The sequence below is a fragment of the Schistocerca gregaria genome, chromosome 6 (genome assembly GCF_023897955.1).
Source record: "Schistocerca gregaria isolate iqSchGreg1 chromosome 6, iqSchGreg1.2, whole genome shotgun sequence".
Classification (NCBI taxonomy): domain Eukaryota; kingdom Metazoa; phylum Arthropoda; class Insecta; order Orthoptera; family Acrididae; genus Schistocerca; species Schistocerca gregaria.
In genome coordinates this window covers 86,720,374-86,726,353 of record NC_064925.1, presented here as the reverse complement: position 1 = coordinate 86,726,353, position 5,980 = coordinate 86,720,374, and the positions used below count along the sequence as shown (strand labels likewise).

Below are 5,980 nucleotides of genomic sequence, written 5' to 3'. Positions count from 1 at the left end.
TTTCAACCTTCACATGACGCAAAATAATGAAACGTTCCTCTCCCGGCATCATACGAATGAAGCTCTCGTTCGGTCTCCGTTCTCAGTGATAAGATTTAGTAGTCATATCTGTGAAAAGCGTTCGGTCTCCGTTCCAGTGATAAGATTTATTAGTCATATCTGTGAAAATCTGATGTACTGAAATCGGTACATTAGTGCTTCATTTTCATTGATTCGCTTTATTTTCTAACAGTAAATGCAAGAGAAACCATTACCAATGGTTCTTCACTCAATCTAAACATCACCATACGAGCACTGTGAATATGATGTAACAATTTTAAAAAAGTTAAGCATGCTTCTTTTTTTTGTCATCAGTCTACTGACTGGTTTGATGCGGCCCGCCACGAATTCTTTTCTTGTGCTAACCTCTTCATCTCAGAGTAGCAATTGCAACCCACATCCTCAATTATTTGCTTGACGTATTCCAATCTCTGTCTTCCTCTACAGTTTTTGCCCTCTACAGCTCCCTCTAGTACCATGGAAGTCATTCCCTCATGTCTTAGCAGATGTCCTATCATCCTGTCCCTTCTCCTTATCAGTGTTTTCCACATATTCCTTTCCTCTCCGATTCTGCGTAGAACCTCCTCATTCCTTACCTTATCAGTCCACCTAATTTTCAACATTCGTGTATAGCACCACATCTCAAATGCTTCGATTCTCTTCTGTTCCGGTTTTCCCACAGTCCATGTTTCACTACAATACAATACTGTACTCCAGACGTACATCCTCAGAAATTTCTTCCTCAAATGAAGGCCTGTATTTGATATTAGTAGACTTCTCTTGGCCAGAAATGCCTTTTTTCCAATAGCGAGTCTGCTTTTGATGTCCTCCTTGCTCCGCCCGTCATTGGTTATTTTACTGCCTAGGTAGCAGAATTCCATAACTTCATTGACTTCGTTACCATCAATCCTGATGTTAAGTTTCTCGCTGTTCTCATTTCTACTACTTCTCATTGCCTTCGTCTTTCTCCGATTTACTCTCAAACCATACTGTGTACTCATTAGACTGTTCATTCCGTTCTGCAGATCATTTAATTCTTCATCACTTTCACTCAGGATATCAATGTCATCAGCGAATCGTATCATTGATATCCTTTCACCTTGTATTTTAATTCCACTCCTGAACCTTTCTTTTATTTCCATCATTGCTTCCTCTATGTAGAGATTGAAGAGTAGGGGCGAAAGGCTACAGCCTTGTCTTACACCCTTCTTAATACGAGCACTTCGTTCTTGATCGTCCACTCTTATTATTCCCTCTTGGTTGTTGTACATATTGTATATGACCCGTCTCTCCCTATAGGTTACCCCTACTTTTTTCAGAATCTCGAACAGCTTGCACCATTTTATATTGTCGAACGCTCTTTCCAGGTCGACAAATCGTATGAACGTGTCTTGATTTTTCTTCAGCCTTGCTTCCATTATTAGCCGTAACGTCAGAATTGCCTCTCTCGTGCCTTTACTTTTCCTAAAGCCAAACTGATCGTCACCTAGCGCATTCTCAATTTTCCTTTCCATTTTTCTGTATATTATTCTTGTAAGCAGCTTCGATGCATGAGCTGTTAGGCTGATTGTGCGATAATTCTCGCACTTGTCAGCTCTTGCCGTCTTCGGAATTGTGTGAATGATGCTTTTCCGAAAGTCAGATGGTATGTCGCCAGACTCATATATTCTACACACCAAGGTGAATAGTCGTTTTGTTGCCACTTCCCCTAATGATTTTAGAAATTCTGATGGAATGTTATCTCTCCCTTCTGCCTTATTTGACCGTAAGTCCTCCAAATCTCTTTTAAATTCCGATTCTAACACTGGATCCACAATCTCTTCTAAATCGACTCCTGTTTCCTCTTCTATCACATCAGACAATTCTTCAACCTCATAGAGGCTTTCAATGTATTCTTTCCACCTATCTGCTCTCTCCTCTGCATTTAACAGTGGAATTCCCGTTGCACTCTTAATGTTACCACCGTTGCTTTTAATGTCACCAAAGGTGAATAGCAATTGCTATTCGTTGCAGCAAGTCTGAAATGTGAGTTATTTCGAACGGATCCCACTAACCAGGAATATGATAGTCCTTCGCCCAGTTGTCCTAATTGTTATATTTTTGTCGTCAGTCCAGATTTATCGGCAGTCCAGAATTGTTTATCAGCAGCTCGCAACGCCAGTCCATCCTGTACCAGTCTTTTCATGTCTGCGCAACTACACGCACTTGAAACCGTTTCGCCGCGCGGGATTAGCCGAGCGGTCTCAGGCGCTGCGGTCATGGACTGTGCGGCTTGTCCCGGCGGAGGTTCGAGTCCTCCCTCGGGCATGGGTGTGTGTATTGTCCTTAGCGTAAGTTAGGTGAAGTTAGATTAGTACGTGAGCTTAGGGAGCGAGGACCTGAGCAGTTTGGTCCATAAGACCTTATCACAAACTTCCAAATTTTCCAATGAGTACTTGCTTGACACCACTCAAGTCGCAAATGGCGGTGGTTTGGGGCCAGTGGAATGAGCGCTACAGGACGTCTAGCTCAGAGTTGTCCTAGAAGTAACCGATTTGTAAGAGTTAACTGTGACACTGTGGTGCCAATTGTAGCTCAAACTGCTGCTGCAGATGCAGTACGATGCACCAGTCCCACACGCCAAAGAAAATAGTTTTTGCTCTCGGTAGTGCCACGCGGTCGTCCGGATCCCGTGCAAGTATTCTGTTGTACAGGTGTCGGGTGTCACTTCCTGCGATGGAGTTCCTGTCTGTTGCACTTGGTGGATCAATACAGCTATGTTGGTTGCCGATGACATCGGAGTTGTCGCCCGATGATGTCCCATATATGCTCGACTGGAGATTGATTTGGTGATCGAGCAGGCCAGGATAACATGTCGACACTCCTTAGAGCAATTTGGGTTATAGCAGCGGTATGTGGTCGAGCGTTATCCTGTTGGAAAACACCACCTGGAATGATGGTCTTGAACGGCAGAATTACAGATCGAACCATCAGATTGACGTACAAATTTGCAGTCAGGGTGCGTTGGATAACCACGAGAGTACTCCTTGTGCCATACGAAATAGCACCACAGACCATTAATTCTAGGTGTAGGACGAGCTTGTCTAGCACGCTTGTTGCAAGCCCTCAACTGGTCTGCAGTTCGATGCGCCAGAGCGTTACGCCGAACACGATGGTCTTCCCTGTCGGTAGTTGTTCAAATGGTTCAAATGGCTCTGAGCACTATGGGACTTCACTTCTGAGGTCAGCAGTCCCCTAGAACTTAGAACTACTTAAACTTAACCTAAAGACATCACACACATCCATGCCCGTAGCGGTCGCGTGGTTCCAAACTGTAGCGCCTAGAACCGCTCGGCCACCCCGACTGGCTCTTGGTAGTGCCTGGTCTTCTTGCGACCGTACATTCTCGTGACCACCGCTGCCAGAAGTCACTTACAGTGCCTACATTCCTGAATAGTATTTCTGTAATATCACAGAACGAACATCCACCTTCTCGTAGCCCTAATACACGACTTACTTCAAACTCTGTGAGGTATTGCTAATGGGGACAAAGGCATTCATGACTAACACTACAGCATGAGTTTAAACTCTATTACCTCCCAAACAGGCCATGAAGGTGTAAGGTGTTAGGCAAATCCAACACCTTCCATGAAAACCCCGACATGATAAGCAAATCCAGCAGTATGTCACATAGCTCCGAATAAATCGTGACATTAAATTAACCAAAATAATACGAGTAACGAGTGAGCAAATGTAATACCACAGACTAACACTAGAATACCTAAATGCATGTCATATCTTCCCACCGTGACACAGACGCAGTTCCGAGGGGAGAAACGAGAACAGAAGCCGAGAGCAGAACTGTGTTAAGCTAGAAGCCCCCACGATAAGGGACGGACACTCACATATCCAGCTAATCGCTAGGACCACCTCCCAGCCCATGTTAAAAGCTAGAGCCCTCCCAAAGAACAGTATATATCTTACGATAACACAAAAAGGGCCACCCCAGCAGCAAGTTTTAGGATGAGACTTTTTCGCGTCTCTGTTACGTTAGGACCACCCCCAAAGCCCATGTTAAAAGATAGAGCCCTCCAGAAGAACAGTATAGATCTTACGACAACACTAAAAGGACCACACCAGCTGCAAGTTTTAGCGTGAGACTTTTTCGCGTCTCTGTTACGTTGCAAACGTTAAAAACATTGCCCCACCACGAAAAGTATAACGTTTCTCATTGGATAGACAAAATTTTTGTAGGCGGAGCTTAAGGTTAACATTGAGACCCTGATTGCTCAGATGAAAACACAGTCAGATGGTTTTTTTAAACCAACTTCGGTAAATTGTAGTAAGGAGAAGTTAGGAGAGAGTTGCATCCGAGACGGCGAGCTGAATGGCTGCTGCGCCGGCCGCCGCCCCCCTGACGAACACCGACAAGGTAATGAACGCACGCGATGCCGCATAACAGCGCATAAAGCTTCACTCAGAACTGCAGATGTCTCATCTGTTACACCCCATTTTTGCGTAATACTAGTGTCGATCGTCAATTAAAGCCCATGGTGTTCACATTTGTCACTTGAAGTAAAAATCTGGAACGCAGATGATTTTTCTGTTATATATTTATTGAGAAGCCACATTAGCCACTGTAATTTACGACAAGTAAGATAAGTAATTAAAGATAATACAGGGTCACTGTAGACCATTTTGATAGTTTGCTCTTTTGTGAAACTTTATTAAAACCTAGATTATAGATGATATGGCATAGGTCATCCTTCGATCCATTGTAGAACTTGGAAACACACTCAGGGAATATTCGTTTACATTTTTGTTGAACGCAGTTGGTTTTTATCACTCTGTATTAAAACATTTCCTTTTATCAATAGCGCAATTTATAAACAATGTTTTCCAGCGGTAAACTTAACTGCTTTTTCGAAGTTATTTTACCAGCTAACTAAAAATAGGAAAGCCTTGAACCCCTTCCACTAAATTTAGTTAGTATTAAGATTCTTTTACAGGGAGTGCAGTGGAGCTGACGCTGAAATCATTAAGTATTTGGTTATATCATAGCTAGTCTCACTCAACTCTTCTGAATTCTACATGTCATGTGTGGTCTGGCGTCTCCTTACCAGCAACAGGTCCTAGGTTCAAACTAGTCAATTCCCTAAAAAACACGCTCAGAGCGTCGTTGCGGGGAGTGGTAGGAAGACACGATATAGAACAACAAACACACACCACGCAGAATGTTAGAAAGGCCTGAAGGTAGCGACCGGCCGCCGTGTCATCCTCAGCCCATAGGCGTCACTGGATGCAGATATGGAGGGGTATGTGGTCAGCACACCGCTCTCCCGGCCGTATGTCAGTTTCCGAGACCGGAGCCGCTACTTCTCAGTCAAGTAGCTCCTCAGTTTGCCTCACATGGGCTGAGTGCACCCCGCTTGCCAACAGCGCTCGGCAGACCGGATGGTCACCCATCCAAGTGCTAGCCTAGTCCGACAGCGCTTAACTTCGGTGATCTGACGGGAACCCGTGTTACCACTGCGGCAGGGCCGTTGGCACAGCGTGTGTTTAAAGCAACCCTCATTTTCGTCCTCATAGTGGCGCTACTAGCCCAAATCTTATTCGACGGGCAAGAAATTAGAATAGAAATAATCTTACAAGTATAGAAACGCGACTACCAACTTTCGTTTATGTCGCACAACTCGTTAGTGTAGAGATTTTTTTCAGTCAGTGTAAATACTTTCAGAACAGGCTTACTAAGCCTCCAACCAGGATGGTTCCTCCGCCATCCTTGTCTAGTCCGAGCTTGTGCTCCGTCTCTACAGCAGGCTTACCCAAACTGTGTTCCGTGGAACATTGGTGTACGATGTGAAGTGAACAAATGCTCCACCAAAAACTGCTAACAACAAGGCGTTATTCGACATTTTTACTTAATTTCTTTTTCTAATTTTGTTACGATTTCTGTGTCGAA

General features: G+C 44.2%; 1 pseudogene; it reads right to left on the bottom strand.

Annotated features, from left to right (window-relative positions):
- Window positions 1-5,448: 5,448 nt before the first annotated feature.
- Window positions 5,449-5,566, bottom strand: LOC126279241 (5S ribosomal RNA; annotated as a pseudogene).
- Window positions 5,567-5,980: the final 414 nt, after the last annotated feature.